Source organism: Terrapene carolina, unplaced genomic scaffold, assembly GCF_002925995.2.
Source record: "Terrapene carolina triunguis isolate 2854851 unplaced genomic scaffold, T_m_triunguis-2.0 Scaffold58, whole genome shotgun sequence".
Lineage (NCBI taxonomy): Eukaryota > Metazoa > Chordata > Testudines > Emydidae > Terrapene > Terrapene triunguis.
Window position 1 is genome coordinate 9647788 of NW_020664409.1, and position 17767 is coordinate 9665554.

The following is a 17767-nucleotide window of genomic DNA, read 5'->3' on the forward strand; positions in this document are numbered from 1 at the left end:
GCTGCTCCCATCGGCGTAGTTAATCCACCTCCCCGAGTGTCTACATGGGGGGCATTAGGTCGGTATAACTACATTGCTCAAGAGAGTGGATTTTTCACACATCTTTGGCATAGTTATACCGATATAGGTCTGTAGTATAGACCAGGCCTCAGTCTTGTCTTATCATTCAAGTGAAACAAACCTTTTTTCTTAGGGTAAGTGGAGCAGCCTCTCTCTGGTTGGTGAGTGGGGAAATTGTAAACGATTGCATTTTAATTTTAAAGGTATCCATGCAATACTGAAGAACACAAAAGCAAAGGAAGTGCTGTGTCCCTGCCTCCTGCCTGTAATGTACTGCTCCTCCAGGCAAAGCTGTGCAGTGTCTGTGGGTCTTTTGTTCTGGACATGTTGCAGGGTACTACTGTTGTGACAAATGTACCATTTGAAAATCATGAAAATGCGTGAGCTGCAGCTAAAGACCTACTCAAACTTGTGCCAAAAACAACTCTCACACACCCTTCTTTTCCTATCCCACACCCATTTCCGTGCCCTTTTCCACCTACATGCGGAATCCCCTCCCAATACCCATTCACTAAGCTACAACCCCACTCCTCATTCAAATCCTCCTAAAATCTCACTCCTTCTGTGTCTCTCACAAGGAATTAGCCACCATAAAAAAGTTCCTTTAACTGAGCCATTAGGATATATACCTACCATAACTGAGTACCCACATGATTTTATTTTGAGAGGAAGGATGGTTCTGGTGGAAAATCTGGGTTGAATTTCCTCCACTGGCACAGACTTCCTATATGACCTTTGGTAAGTCTCTTAGGCCTGAATATACAAAGGGACTTGGGCGTTGTGATGCATTCTCTCCCTTTCTCTCACCCAATGACTTTGTGGATCAGAGTCTGAGCTTCTCTGTGCCTCAGTTCCCTATCTGAAAAATCAGAATAATAGGTACTTCCCTACTTCACAACCGTATTTGTGACATCAGAGTATAAAGTGTCCAGGTAGTATCATGATGAGTCATACAAGTATCTAAAAATGATAGATTGTTACTGTCAGTCTTGAGCTTTCTCATCCCTTCCCCTCCCCCACCCCACAGTTGTTAGTTACTCTCACATGAAACTCTAAGCGCCTAAGGAACTTCTTTTTATTTGTCCTCTGGAGCATCTTGTGCACGTTGGGGGCAGTATAAATAAAAAATACATCTCTCCATTCCTGATAGCAGCAGGATGTCTGCACGTCTTGAATAGCTTTTCACTTCAACATGCATCTTGAAAGGAGGCACTCCATATGCACATCTCAAACCCCCCAAAAGTCCAGAGCAGCTAAGTTGCATATAAAAGGGCAGATTGGGGATAAGGGTAAATTTGCATAGTGCCATGTTGTGGTGCAGACCGGGATGAAGACGCAGATGCTTTCCCCTCCCCAAAACCAAAAAACCCAGCAGCATATGCAGCATCAGATACACTTTTTTTTTTTTTTTTTGGTCATATGGACTGATCTCATGTTAACAGCTGGAATTTTGCACAGAGCTGTAGTTTCATTAACATACTAGTTTCAGGTGTTAGAATTGCCCCCATGTAGAGTGCTAATATAAAAAAATCTAGCACACTCATATTCAGGTACAAGAGGCTATTATTTAGCAGCTGCATCACATAAGAAATACATTGGCAGCACAGAAGGAAACTAATACCTCACACAGTGACATACTGTACTGTCATTTGCATCTATGCTTTTTTCTCAGTATTTAATCTTCAGTCCTGGGGTTTCTTTTTCTCCTGACATTTTAAATGGATTAAAAAGGGGAAAAAAACGAAAAAAATCTCTTCTATGAAGACAAAAATCATGCAACATGAATAGAAAAGTGTAAAAAAACATTCTGTTCAGAAATCTTTGTTTCCTTGGAACCAAGTTAGCAATGATAACCATTCTCCTGTGGGTATAGTATGAACATGGTACTGCATGGAGAATAATCTGCCTTTAGTATTTACTGGATTTAGGTAGTGGAATAAAGTTCCATGCTAATGGCCAAAGGGTGATTTAGAGGTGTGCCTGCAATGTGCATGCTTTAAATGTTCAGTCTCTGTGAGTATGAGAAAAGCCTCGTTTTGCTCAACTGAGCATGAAACATAATGGCTACTCCCTCTCTCGGTGGTGGTTGTGGGTATTGGTGTATGGGTGGGTGGTTGGCCGGGGTTAACCATTTACACCTATGGAGTAAAAGGCATTTCTGATTAAAAAGGGGCAGGGCAGATTATTTGTCTGTGCATATAATCTGGAGAAGGAAGCCTGTGTTAGGGGAGTGAAGGAAAATTCATTGGTTAAGATCCTGGCCCCACTGAAGTCTATTGGAGTTTTCACTTCAGTGGAGCCATTGTATTCAAGACCTATTTAGAGGGTAAAACTATTTTGTAATACTCCGAACCTGGCCTTCTGAGCTGTAGAGGCTCCCTCTGAAATATTTGATATCTTAATTGGGTCACTCTAAGGTTAGAGCTGAGATGTAGTGTATTATTTTGTGACACTGGTGTGCTTACACCACCAGACTGAAAGGAAAGGAAAAACGTCCCTGTAGTGTGGACTCTGGGTGGTGGAAATATAGAGAGATGCGCTGTGATTCAGTGAGGACACTTCAGATGATCATACTTTACCCCAAGGTTCAGTGTGCTTCAGCACAGCAGCAGCCATGGGAACTACAAGTTGTGGACTACAAACTGCAGCATGTTGGGAGAACTTCCTGGTTCCTGCCAGGAGTCCCCTCTGCCCCTCCCAGAACGAAGTTCCATTCAGCAGTGGCTGAAGCTGGGAGCATGAGGCAAACAAGCAGGGAGGAGGTTGCTGGACTGTTCCATGTTCCTTTACAGGTAGGACCAAAAAGGGCTTAAAGAGCACCCCAAGAGGAGTCTAAATGGTGCAAAAGGAGAACACGGGCTTCTTTGGTTTGGGGTTTAGTTATTGTGGGAGTTAGGACATGTTGGTAGGGGGCTGTGTTACACAAAGAACCCTCCGCCCCTTCCCAGCAGGAAGTTACAGCACTGATGGAAGCTGGGAGCAGGAGGCAGCAAGCAGAGGGGAAGCTGCTCGATTGTAATCCTGTTCTGGGTTTATTTACAGACTAAAACCTTGTTCCTGGTGGATTGTCTGAGTGGGTCTGGTCTGAGGTGAACACACACTGACACACAACACTGAGCACATGGAGGAGCCTCAGGCCCAGTTTCCCAAAATTGTGTAAAAAGGCCCAAGGCAGACTTACCCTATCTTGAACAACCTCATACTGCAGGCTCCAATAGGCTTTCATTCTGTTTGTCAAAGCACTTACACTTCTTACTCCAAGTCTGGTAAAATTAATGAAGAAAGAAATCTGTTCAGTCTCTAGGACATTTCAGCAAATAACATTACTTTTTAATCACTGCAAACCTGTTGGTTCTCCTTTTCCCAGCAGTCTCTTCTAGGTAGCATAGTGCCATTCCTTCCCTGTAGAGTTGCATTCCTTCCCACCGCGCTCCCCATTAGAGACTACTTTCCACATTGCTACGTACCATCAGTACATCCCACAGTGTGATGGAACATGAGGTGTCTTCTAAGACAGTCATTAAGGGAAATTTGTGAGTCTGATCATAGTGTCTGCTTCCAAGAAAGCAAAAATGTTACCTCTCCAAAGGACCTGATTTACTCTAGGAAACAGTGCCTTGTGGACATTCCAAAAACCATAAAGTCTGTAACAATGTAGTGCCTAGTCACCATAATTCTTGGGGCACTTCAAAACCTCTTGTTTGCTAATAAACATTATAGTCCTTTTCTACTGTGATATTTTTAATGCTGCAAACTCCACTGCGTGGTGACACAAAGCAAGAGAGAAAACTACAGTAAATCATTAGTGTCAGTAGACTGTATTAAATTGGATATTTGCTAGTGGCTTTATGAGCCATAAAAGTCAACATCTAACTTCCATTAACTATAAACTCCTCTGTGTAAGTGATAAGGAAAAGACAAGATGGTCTGCAGAGGATTAGCATGAGACAGCAGGAGGAACAGTGATCAAGTCACTGAGTCAACCAGCCAGCAGCCAACAAGAAGGAGAAGGGCATTTTTATTCAAAGCATAGCTTGGTCACCTATCATTTATAGTAATATTAAGGAATTGAAGAAGAGTCACAACAACCAGAAAATACTGCAGCAGTCTTACTTTGATTCTGGCCTGGCTGGGATTAGAGGGGTCAAACCCAATTATAGTCTCAGCTTTTTGCATTGACTGTAGAAATATTTTATTGTATAATTAGATCCCAGTGCACATCACTTATCCCGTCACACACAGCTGGCTCACCAGGCTTTTCTTTCTGCATCTCTTCAAACACATGTTCCTGAAGACTTTCCCTGGCCATTTTCTGTCTTTTTTTTTAAATTTCCAAACTTCTTACATTGTAGAGCATGCACAGTGAACCTGATTGTGATTTTACACTGTTTTTTTACAGCGGCGTAAGTCTAAATCCACTGACATCAGTTGGGTTACTCCTGATTTATTTGAAGTACCTTAGATCAGAATCAGATGCATAGATTATTTCATAGCCCTTACCCCATCATAAAATTTGGGGAGAAATCCTGAACCCGTTGTAGAAGTAGCACTGCAAGAGCTAACTTAACTACTTTAGCATATGCTTTACTCATCTCAGAATACATTCAACACAGAGAGGAATATGGGTTTTGCAACATATGGCACCAAATAGAGGGAAGTTCTTTAACGTATGGGACAATGGCTACCTTAGTACCATTACGTAGGTATTTAGGCCTGGTCTACACTAGGAGTTTGTCGAATTTAGCACCGTTACATCGAATTAACTCTGCACCCGTCCACACCACGAAGCTATTTAGTTCGACATAGAGGTCTCTTAAATTCGACTTCTGTACTCCTCCCCAACGAGGGGAGTAGTGCTAAATTCGACATGGCCATGTCGAATTAAGCTAGGTGTGGATGGAAATCGACGGTAATAGCTCCAGGAGCTATCCCACAGTGCACCACTCTGTTGACGCTCTGGACGGCAGTCCAAGCTCGGATGCTCTGACCAGCCACACAGGAAAAGCCCCGGGAAAATTTGAATTCCTTTTCCTGTCTGGGCAGTTTGGATCTCATTTCCTGTTTGGACATCGTGGTGAGCTCAGCAGCACTGGCAACGATGCAGAGCTCTCCAGCAGAGATGGCCATGCATCTCTGAATAGAAAGAGGGCCCCAGCATGGACTGATCGGGAAGTCTTGGATCTGATCGCTGTGTGGGGGGGATGAGGCCGTGCTTTCCGAGCTGCGATCGAAAAGACGGAATGCAAAGATCTACGAGAAGATCTCTAAAGCCATGGCAGAGAGAGGATACAGCTGGGATGCAACGCAGTGCCGCGTGAAAATCAAGGAGCTGAGACAAGGCTACCAGAAGACCAAAGAGGCAAACGGACGCTCCGGATCCCAGCCCCAGACATCCCGTTTCTACGAGGCACTGCATTCCATCCTAGGTGCGGCCGCCACCACTACCCCACCACTGACCGTGGACTCTGAGGATGGGATATTGTCGACGGACGCTTCCTCGGACATGTTAGCGGACGGGAAAGATGAGGAAGGAGATGAGGAGGACGAGGCAGTCGACAGCGCTTACAACGCTGATTTCCCCGACAGCCAGGATCTCTTCATCACCCTTACAGAGATCCCTTACCAACCGTCCCCAGGCGTTAACCCGGACACAGAATCAGGGGAAGGATCAGTCAGTAAGTGTTTTAAACATGTAAACATTTATTTTTAACAGAACAGGAATATTAACAATATTAACAATGGGTTTTGCATGATTACTTTGCCCTAGGCGCTTAACGTCTCAGTCCTTGGCAGTGCAACTACTGAAAAAAAATCTAACAATGTCCGGTTTAGCATGATTGTTCTGCCCAAGCCGCTGTACTGTTTAGTCCCTGCCAGTGCAGCTACAGTAAAATCCGGTCAATATGTCCGGGGATAGAGCTGAAATCCTCCAGGGACATCTCTACAAAGCTCTCCTGGAGGTAATTGGAAAGCCTTTGCATCAGGTTCCTGGGGAGAGCGGCCTTATTGGGTCCTCCGTAGTAGGAAACGTTTCCGCGCCAGGAGACAAGCAAGTACTCCGGTATCATTGCCTTGCAGAGCATGGCGGCATACGGCCCTGGTCTTTGCAGGCTTTCCCGAAGCATCCGTTCTTTCTCCGTCTCTGAAATCCTCATGAGAGTGATGTCGCTCATGGTGACCTGCTTTGAATTAGGTAGGGGAATGTTAGTATTGGGACTGCTTGCCTGTTCCTTTACAGAACTGTAACCGGCGGTTTACAGCCATGCGGTGGAGGCGGGAGAGGGTCAGCATACAGGGATCTTTCCTTGGGACAGCCACGAGGGAGTGAGACAGGGGCAGAGTTCATGCTTGCTGGATTGCTGGCAGCAGGGACTGGCATTGCTTTGAACGTGAAAGGAGGCCAGTGCTATTATTAAAGTTTTAAGCAGCCACAAGTCTACGGCTTACCATGTCGGCCTGCTACACAAATTCCGGTGTCCTGCCCCGCTTCTCTGATCTGCACTGCAAGACCCCAGGCACTGAATGCGAAGGCCGAAAATTCGACCTTGTCCTGAGTGCGCATGTGATAGGTGCTGTGCATGGTCTTGTTCACAGAGAAAGACTATGTTCTTTGTTCACAACTAAATTTATCTTTCTGAGGAATTCACTCCCTTTTTCCCATCCCACAGCTGCGACTGTCTCCCGACCTAGCCTGGCATCACACTCCCAGAGGCTAGCGCAGATTAGGCGTAGGAAGAAGAGGACACGGGAGGACATGTTCTCGGAACTTATGGGCTGCTCCCGAGCCCAGGCAGCCCAGCAGAGCCAGTGGAGGGAGAACTTGTCCCAAATGCACCGATCACACATGGAACGGGAGGAGAGGTGGCGGCAGGAAGACCAGCAGGCGACTCAAACACTGCTTGGACTAATGAGGGAGCAAACGGACACGCTCCGGCACCTTGTGGATGTTCTGCAGGACCGGAGGCAGGAGGACAGAGCCCCGCTGCAGTCTATCTGTAACCGCCCTCCCCCAGCCACCAAGTCCCATACCCCCCTCACCCAAAGTCCCAACAAGGAGGGGCGGCAGAGTCCGTGAAAACTCTCACTCCACCCCTGCAGACTGCTCAAGTACCAGAAGGCTCTCATTCCCCAAAATTTGATAAGTCCTTTCCTTCCCGCCTCACCCAAGCCCCCGTCCCAGTTTCATCCCCCAGTTTCATGTGTAGTTGCTAATAAAAAAGACATTTCTGTTAATTACTGTTTCCATCATGTTCTTTTAGAGGAGAGTCTGTCTGAAGGGGGGGGGAAGGGGGTTGGTAATTGGACAGGACAGTCACCTTTACCAGGGTACAGAGGCGGGGGCAGGTTCAGCAGCAGGGCACACACACATTGCAGTCACTAGTTACCCTGGTCAGTCTGGGAGGTGGTTTTCATATTCTCTGTGTGTGGGGCGGGGGGGGGAGGCTATGTGACTTTGTGGCGGGGGAGGGCGGTTAGAGATCTTATGCAGTGGTCCTTATCCTGGATCACAGAGCCACGCAGCAGGGGATCTGTAACCGTCCTCCCCCTGCCACAAAGTCACATAGCCCCCACACACAGAGTCCCGAACAGGAGGGGTGGCAGGCTCCGTTGAAACAACCAGTCCACCAGTGCGGAGCCTGTCATTCCGGGAGTTTAGAAGCGTCCTTTGCATCACAACACTACACCCGCTCCCCACCACAGTCTGCGTCCCAGGTTCAACACTTTACCGAGAAAACAGTAATAAAGAAAACGGTGTTCATTAACAAAATTCAAGTGATTTTATTTTTAAACGTGTGTTGGAAGGGGGGGAACGGAGTGAACGGGGTATGTAACTGGAGAGGATAGTGAACATTTCCTGGGTAAAGAAACGGGGGCAGGTTCAGCTTCTCTGTAAACAAACTTAATAGTCACAGGTTACCCTGCTCACTCAGGAACCTAGCTTTCAAAGCCTCCCGGATGCACAGCGCATCCCGCTGGGCTCTTCTAATCGCCCGGCTGTCTGGCTGGGCGTAATCAGCAGCCAGGCTATTTGCCTCAACCTCCCACCCCGCCATAAAGGTCTCCCCCTTGCTCTCACAGAGATTGTGGAGCACACAGCAAGCTGCAATAACAATGGGGATATTGGTTTCGCTGAGATCACAGCGAGTCAGTAAGGTTCTCCATCTCCCCTTGAGACGTCCAAAAGCACACTCCACCACCATTCTGCACTTGCTCAGCCGGTAGTTGAAGAGTTCTTTTTCAGTGTCCAGGGTGCCAGTATAGGGCTTCATGAGCCAGGGCATTAGTGGGTAGGCTGGGTCCCCGAGGATGACTATCGGCATCTCCACATCCCCAAGAGTTATTTTGTGGTCCGGGAAGTAAATACCTTCCTGCAGCCGTCTAAACAGACCAGAGTTCCTGAAAACACGAGCGTCATGAACCTTGCCCGGCCATCCGACGTTGATGTTTGTAAAACGTCACCTATGGTCCACCAGTGCTTGCAGCACCATTGAAAAGTAGCCCTTTCTGTTAATGTACTGGCTGGCCTGGTGGTCCAGTCCCAGGATAGGGATGTGAGTTCCATCTATAGCCCCACCGCAGTTTGGGAATCCCATCGCGGCGAAGCCATCTATGATGACCTCCACGTTTCCCAGGGTCACTACCTTTGACAGCAGTACCTCAACGATTGCGTTGGCTACTTGCATGACAACAACCCCCACGGTAGATTTGCCCACGCCAAAGTGGTTCGCGAATGACCGGTAGCTGTCCAGCGTTGCAAGCTTCCAGAGGGCTATGGCCACTCGCTTCTGGACACTCAGGGCTGCTCGCATCCGGGTGTCATTGCGCTTCAGGGCAGGGGACAGCAACTCACAAAGTTCCATGAAAGTCCCCTTCCGCATGCGAAAGTTTCGCAGCCACTGTGATTCATCCCAGACCTGCAGCACTATGCGGTCCCACCAGTCCGTGCTTGTTTCCCGGGCCCAGAATCGCCGTTCCACAACATCAACATGACCCATTGCCACCATGCTGTCCTCGGCGCGGGGTCCCATGCTTTGTGACAGGTCTGTGCCACTCTCAGACTTCAGGTCCTCACCGCGCTGCCGTAGCCTCCTCGCCCGATTTCTCAGCATCTGCCTCTGGGAAAGGTGGATGATAAGGTGCGAGGTGTTGACAACGGCCATAACTGCAGCGATGGTCGCAGCGGGCTCCATGCTCGCAGTGCTGTGGCGTCCGCGCTGTCACTGACCAGAAAAGTGCGCGAACTGATTTCCGCCGGCGCTTTCAGGGAGGGAGGGCGGGAGTGACGGTTGGATGACGACAGTTACCCAAAAGCACCCTCGACACATTTTTTTACCCAGAAGGCATTGGCGGCTCGACCCAGAATTCCAATGGGCAGCGGGGACTGCGGGAACTGTGGGATAGCTGCCCACAGTGCACCGCTTCCAATGTCGATGCTTGCCCCGTCAGTGTGGACTGACAAAGTCGAATTACTGTCCTTCGTGTGGACACACACGTTCGACTTTGTAATATCGATTCCACATATTCGTGTTAAGTAAAATCGAACTACTCTCGTAGTGTAGACATACCCTTAGCAAACACTGCAACCATTTGCATTTTTTCTGGTCAATAAAATCTGTTCTTAAAGGGATATCAACTGAACTAGAATACAAGAATGCATCTGTGAGGTGTGGGATGAGGATTTAAATCAAGAAGTGAAGTCATAGCCAGACTAACCATTGAGTTCTTGCTCCACTAGAGAAGAAAACTTTTGAAAGATATTGTAGCCTGTCTCCTTTCTCACATTCACTTGTAACAGTGGTAGTCTAGACGTGTCTGAGACCTCTATGTGAGGAGTGGTGAGGACTTTTGGGGCCAGACTTTTAGCAGTTCCAATTCTGCTCAGGTACTGTGGAAAAGCATTTGCTATTGTATGACAGGGTCGTCTTAAGGAGGTTTGGAAGCTATTGTGGAGCATGTGCAGCATCCCAGGAGGACTGCAATTATAATCTTATGAATCGTGGTGGTGAGAATGGACTTCGCTTATTCCAGCTCTATTCACTTTGAAATCTTGGTCATAAGAAAGGATAGATGTGCCATTTCCTGTTTTTGTTACACACACTGTCACAAGAGTTGAGTCATCAGCATCTGAATGCCCCTTTTGATTCAGAATTCTTAATTTTTTGTGTTGCCCAGCTGCCCAGTTTACCTCTTCCTCCACAAGTTATTAATTCATCTAAGAGGAATAAATTGGAGTGACCAGCTATCAGTCTTATTACAAATCAGTGCAAAAACCAGAAAAACACATGCTACTCAAAAATATTACCTTTCAGGGAATCCAGGAGGCTTTGAAATTCTGATTCCTCACATTCACAGCAGCAGCTGGATCAAAGGGCATGGAATGGTTTGAATGTTAAAGTTCAATTATCTAGACACACTCTGTGTTTCAGTCAAAGAAAGCAAGCTCCTCTAATGGCACAGACAAGCAGCAGACTTTGCTTCCCTTTCCCTACCCCCAGAGTTCCTCAGGCATTTAGAGTTAGGTGGTAAGTGAATGCTTAGTCCTTAGAGAGGAATTGTATTGTATGGTTGGCTCTTTTCCTAGCATGCACTTTATTTATCAGCATGGGGCAGTATTAAATGACAAAAGGACCCGTTCAAAAGACACGTTTTAAAAAAGTCCCCTAAACATCTGTAGCAAAATGTGCTTGAAGTGGACTACAGTTCAGGAATTATTTCACTGGAAATGACATCTATATTATCTTTTGTTCACTCTTCTGACAATTTTTGGCAGATTTTAAAATTTTCAAGGGGGCGGGGAGGTGAGATGTAGAGATTAAAAACTGCAGTTGTGATTCTTCAATACTTTACATGATGTGAACTTGGTGGTCTTCAATTGTTTCTATTGGACAGGCTCCATGCCACAAAAACTACTATCAGACCTTGTTAGCACTGTTGGCAGTCACAGAAGAAAGGACAATGGTTACATGGACCTGCAAACAGAACTACTTTTCACCTCTAGAACTGAAGCTAGGACCTCAGTGTGTTCCAACCGCTTTACTCTGCATACAAGGCTGCAGTGGCCATAAGATTCCTGTATCTGGCTGGGGAAGGATTCCTGTAGTATAGGAACTGCAGAAAGAGAGCCATACAGCTGCCTTTTGAAGACCCTCTGGTGTAGGTGGTGTGCTGAAGCTGGAGCGGCATGTCAGGGGCAGGGCATGCTGTGGAGATTATGGGCAGTCCTAAAGCCCACAGGGCAGGCCAAAGGAGGATTCTGCGTGTCCCTAAGGCTGTCTAAGTTATTTCAATGGCCTTTTCAGGATCAGGAGAATGCAAAGGTGGCTTAAAGTCACTGTAGCCTTCTCCCCAGCGCCCATGGATTGGACTGCGAGTTCTCAGCTGCCTCTCATTTTTGCTTTTCTTCTGCACGTGCTGCTTTATTTCTATTTGGTAAGGAAATAAAAAGGAAAAAAAGTATATTCTGCTTCATTTCAGTTTGTTTTTGTTTAAATTTGGTCAGTCAGCCAAACTCTAGATAGCTGGCAATGTCAGCAAATATAAAGGAGATCAAGCAGACATCTAGAAAGGGGCCAAAGCTTTACAAGGCCTCAAAGATAGAGCTACAATTGAAAAGTGCTGTCTACTCAGCTATTTTTGGCACTGTAGCACTAGCCTAGGGCTCTGAGGCTGTGTTGCAGGCTACCATTGGCTGTGTAGACGTACCCTTAAGAGCTTGCATATTGTGTTCAAGTGAAAAATCACATCGAAATATATTTTATTGTCATTTCTATTGTTTAGTGCCTACAAAATCATTGGGACCTAAAACTGGAACCATAATGCTTCTCCCTAGCTTCTGTGTTAGGGTTGATTTAGGTACATTATTGATAGAATAGGCATGTTTAATTCCAATGTAGTAAACGGATCTCTGTCACCTCTTGGGAGGAGGCACAGGTGCCTGCGTTCTTTTTATTCTGAAACTGTATTGCTGAATCACTCTCTTAGGAACACACGAATTTAAATATTCCTGTTGTGAAGTTGAGGCACCTGTGCTATGTGGTACGTTAGTTTGTTTGGAAATATTTGGGAGCATCATAAGCACCCAGAGTTTTTTTTTAAAATGTGAAATTCACTCTGTCCCATTGATTCCAATGAGGTTGTCTTTTTAAATGTGGTTTTGTGTGAGCTTAGAGGGGCAGCCGTTATGCAAGAAAATAACTTTCCTTCCATTATTGTTGATTCACTTGGCCCCTAAGAGCATTGTATTCTTTCCAAGTAAACAAAGCAATAAATCTCAGCACATAAATAATCAACTGAGAATTAGATTTCTGAAAGGAAACATTTTTCTACTCAATTCTCTGGTAATTCAGAGCAATTTCTTTTCAACTGATGTAGTTTAGAGCTTTGTGATGGTAGTGTTACTTTCCCCTATGACTAACAGACAAAAGTTTCTGACCAGTTTTCAAACTAGAGAGCAGTTGTTGCGGCAGATACTTTGCTTTTCTGTAGGAAAAAGCAACCCGTAGCTCTGAGAGCCATCCTCAATGCCTTGTTACTGCAGTTTCTAAAAGTATCGGTACACCTGGGGATTTCCATGCTAACTTATAAGCAATACCAGTGGCTCTGCTCTGGAAAAAACACAGAAAAACCAATCTATTGAACAGGTCTCAAAAAAGTGCTTTCTCAGGTAGTCTTTCACCGAGCCAAAGTTCGTAACCCTAAAATGCCATAGTGGGAAGAAGCAGTAGCGTAGCTAGCGGGGTGCAGGGGAAGCAGCTGCTTCCCCTCAGCAAATTTGCCAAAAGCGGTGCTTTTCCAAAGGCGGCCGGCAGCCATGGGGGGGGCGGCGGGCCGGGGGAGCGGCCTGCGACCCGAAGCCACGGCCGGAGGGGGGGGTGCACAGGCTGGTCGCCCTACCTCATTATCCGTTTCAGCAGCATGGCTTGATTTGAAAGCTTAAACAGAAAATAAGATGTGGGCAAATTGTGCCAGTTGTTCACACCATTATAAAATGGTCTCATGGACTGGAGAGGTAACGCTGAGCTTATTCCCTTCCTTTCAAAGATGGTAGGAATAAGCTTCCTAGGGCAGGAACTCTCACTTTTTCTGTGTGTACAATGTCTAGCATGATGCCGTCCTGATCCCTGATGGGAGCCACTGGGCAATACCCAATGTTGCACATCAATTAATGCAAATTATTAATTGTAATAATAATGAACTCCCTAGTAATTACAGTCATACAGTGAGACATGTCCGGGCCTACTCACTGTTCTCCAGACACTACAACTTGACTGGAGCAAGAGGTAGGAGAAAGAAGCCAAGTGCCCCAAAGAAACATCACAAAACTTAGAAACTAGGTTTAAAAACATCACATCTATTTTTTTTTTATGTTTGGGGAGAGGCTTTTCCCCCCTCGTTGTTTGTAATAACTAGATTACATTCCTGTAATTTGTGGCTAGTCCTGGATCATTAGATCTCAGTAACTTTACCAGTATGTAAGACTGTCATCTCTAAATAGTTTCCTTTGTAGCCAGACTCAGTCAAATGCAGAAACACCTAACGATTTGTAATAAAATTGCTAAGGTCATTGGCAAATTAAGTTATTGGTTATATTCCTCTAAATTAATAGCGTCAGCCCCATCTGAGTCCGCTGATAGTGCTGTTCGTTGCCCTGCTGGAGACCCTTCTTCAACCAGGTTTTGGAGAAGGCTCAGGATATGCTTCCTAGAAAATGAAAGGAGAGGAAGGAGACTTCGTAGGTGGCTGGCTGGTTGAGTTCCTGTTGAATTGATTATTTAATTCTACTGAATTTTAATTATATTTTAATGCTGTGTTAGGGCACCTAGAGCTTTGAATAGATATCTTTTAAATTATTACTTAAATCAAAATTTAAAAGACATCTGGTCTTGGCCTTTAGAGTGCTGAATGGGACAACAGAGGGCTAGGGAGTACTGCAGAGACAATGGGCCTGGTTTTTCACTGTCTTGTACTTTCTGTGGTCATTTACACCTGCACAAAGTGAATGTAAAACACTACCAAAAGATGAGTAGCAATTTACACCCACTTTGCCCAGCTGTCAATGACAACATGAGGTACAAGGAGATAAACGTGGTGATGGATCCTTCCCAGGCAGTAGGATTTTGGCAGCAAAGTCAGAGAATTTGGTGGTATGAAGTAGACAGAAATTGAGGTATTTTCAGGGCCCCATAAGAGAGGAGGAAGACTTCATTTTCACCCACCCAAGGTCCTGAGAAGGTGAGAAAAAGAAACTCTATACATACATACAAACTAACTAGCACGTACAACATCAGAAGACAAGAGTGAGTGGGATTTGATAGCAGCCTTCAACTACCTGAAGGGGGGTTCCAAAGAGGATGGAGCTCGGCTGTTCTCAGTGGTGGCAGATGACAGAACAGGAAGCAATGGTCTCAAATTGCAGTGGGGGAGGTCTATGTTGGATATTAGGAAACACTATTTCACTAGGAGGGTGGTGAAGCACTGGAATGGTTACCTAGGGTGGTGGTGGAATCTCCATCCTTAGAGGTTTTTAAGGCCCAGCTTGACAAAGCCCTGGCTGGGATGATTTAGTTGGGGTTGGTCCTGCTTTGAGCAGTGGGTTGGACTAGATGATCTCCTGAAGTCTCTTCCAGTCCTAATCTTCTATGGTTCTATGATCTGTTTTTGTTCTTTTTTTTTTGCAAAGCATTTTGATGGTTCTGCATTTGCACTATAATACGTGCTTTATACAGGCTGCCCCATTTTAATGCATAGATTTTAATTGGACATTAGGGCATAATGGATCTTAATATGTCAGTGGTTCATGGATTGTGGCAAACTCACACATTTTTTATTGTCTTAGTGGGCTGAGGAGGCAACAGGGTGCACACTGCTAATAATCTACTTGTTAAGGGTTCCAAATACACCTCTACCCCAATATAATGTGACCCAATATAACATGAATTTGGATATAACGCGGTAAAGCAGTGCTCCGGGGGGGGTGGGGCTGCGCACTCTGGTGGATCAAAGCAAGTTCAATATAACGCGGTTTCACCTATAACGTAGTAAGATTTTTTTGGCTCCCGAGGACAGCGTTATATCGAGGTAGAGGTATAGTAATAAGCACTGATGCTATACAACACAGTGGGTCTCTGAGAGATACACTGTCACTTACATGTGGATTAAAGACCAATATGATTTTAAGAGATCCCTTGTGACCTTCCTCATACAAAAGCTCCATGACACATTTGTTTTTGATTGTTGGGGTTTTTTAAAAAAAGGAAATCGAACTTCAATAACAGCCTGACTTCCAACTAAATTACCTTACAATCAGTAGTGTAGGCTTTTCGTTTGTCCATCCTGCAGACCTCAGGTTGTGTGCCTAGATACTGCAGGGAGCAACGTGTGCCAGAAGTGATTATCTGTTGCAAAGAGTCTTAAGAATGGAGAGAGAATCCTCTCTCTCTAAATGTCCTGGTTACTTGTGGATTTAAGACAGCTTCCCATTGTTACTTGTACATATATGTATATGTATATGTAAAGAGGATGATTCTTCATGTCAACACAGCAAGGATTACTTAGAAACACTCTGTCAACATATGTAACCATTAGACTATCGGCAACTGACATCTTGGGGTCATCTTGTTCTGAACCAATATAGCCAGAATAAATTTCTCTTTAGCAGTACAGATGGAGACTAGGAAACCAAACAGATGCATTGTAGCTAATCAGACAGAGGCTCAGCAGGGTAACTAAAATCTCTACTAGCTTTCATATCCCTTCATGGAGTTTAATTAAAGAGCTTTGTGTGCATCCTTTTGTTTTATCTGTTGCCAGTGATTTGTCTCCTATTGTGGCTGTTCTTTCAAATAACCATCAATTTGCTGTGATAATCTAATGAGGAGAATGAACAGTGCTGTTTAATTATATAAAAATGATAATGAGCTTTGGCTGCGTGAGAGTTAAGGAGCTACTGCTGGCCATTGGAATACAAAAGAGTCAGCACCAAAGAGGCCCCTGGAATTCTGGGACACTTTAAGCTACATTGCTGCACACCATTAAATGGCTTGTTGCAAGTAGCAGTCCAGCTCAATTTCCTTTAGGGAGAGAGAACTGAATTATTGAGCAGCCTGTTAACAGCAGGAAAACAGAACAGGCATAGGCAGATTTCTGCTTCACACCCCTGAAATAAATACAAAGCAGCAAGAAGAAAATCTCTTATCCTAGCAAAGGCGCATGTTGAATAAACACAATGTGTCCGGCAGATTATTCAACTGCTGAACGTCATGGCAGAAAAAGGCACTTCGGGTGTAGCCAGATGTCATCTGATGCCATTTTTATGGAGGAAGCAGCAGGAGCAGAGCTCTGTGGGGATATGGTTCTGGCACCAGAACCTGCTGTGGAAATACAAACCAAACTATGCTAAAGCTCAGAAGCCAGGTAATGTTGTGCTGAGTCCAAATACAGTGAGTGATTGCACCAAGTTAATCAACTGAAAAAGGTAAAAACTTTCACTTTTCCAACTTCTACTCCTTTATTGATGAGAAATGTCTCAAGGCATTCTTTATATTCTTCATATTTCACACTCAAACTGTTTGGTCATTTGATTTTTTTTTCTTTGCTATTTCTATAGCAAGGATCATCTTGAAGTAAAGCTTGAAAACAAAAGCAGTACTAGAGAGGAGGAGGAGAAATTGCAATCTGGACTGTTCCTTTAAGCAGCGAAGTAGAGGGGAATGCATGTCCCTGAATTCAGTGTAATGGTGACATTATTGTGTTGCTTGGCAATAATATGTTCAAATCCCTAGGATATCTGTTAATGCAGCAAGACATGGCAGGGCCTGCATCTCTATTCCCCATGCATGTCACAACCACACTTTGGCTGAAGCAAGAGGCCTGGGAAGAAACCAAGTATCCCAGAGTAAGAAAACCTAAAGAGAGATTATGAGAAGCGAGGTTTAAAAACATAGCACTTTGCGCACATTTGGAGAGAGATTTTTTTCACTCACTGTAATGACTAGCATTGTGGAAAATGTAAAGGCTTCATTTTGCAAAGGTTCAGGAAAATATTGCCTTCTCTTCTGATCAATATTGGTTCATCATTCCCTATGTCCCTTGAGTTTTGAGTGTCACATTCAGCTGAATCTCAAAGCAAATTCTGGTTTCACATTGAAACTGCTTGAAATTTAATTCTGTTTTGTTTTGACACAAAACACAAAAATTAACCCAGATTTGCTGGTAGAGCTTGTGATAATGAGGAGATTTTTTTGTTAGCCTAGTTAGTCTGTGTTTCAAGTTTGTAATGAAACCCTAAATCAGCTGAGTTTTATTAGGGTTACCATAATCCAGCAAGCAAAAAAGAGGACAGGAGGAGCCCCGCCCCTGTCCTGCCCTAGCCCCGCCCCATCCTGCCCTAGCCCCGCCCCTGCCCCTCCCACTTCCCCCCCTCAGAACCGCCAACCCTCCCCCTGCTCCTTGTCCCCTGACTGCCCCCTCCTGGGACCCCTGCCCCTAACTGCCCCCCAGGACTCCACCCCCTACGTAAGCCTCCCTGCCTCTTGTCCCCTGACTGCCCCCTCCTGAGACCCTCCCCCCATCCTAACTGGCCCCCTAGGACTCTACCCCCTACCTGTACCCTGACTGCCCCAACCCTTATCCACACCCCCACCCCCAGACAGACCCCTGGGACTCCCACGCCCCATCCAACCACTCCCCACCCCCTGACAGCCCCCCC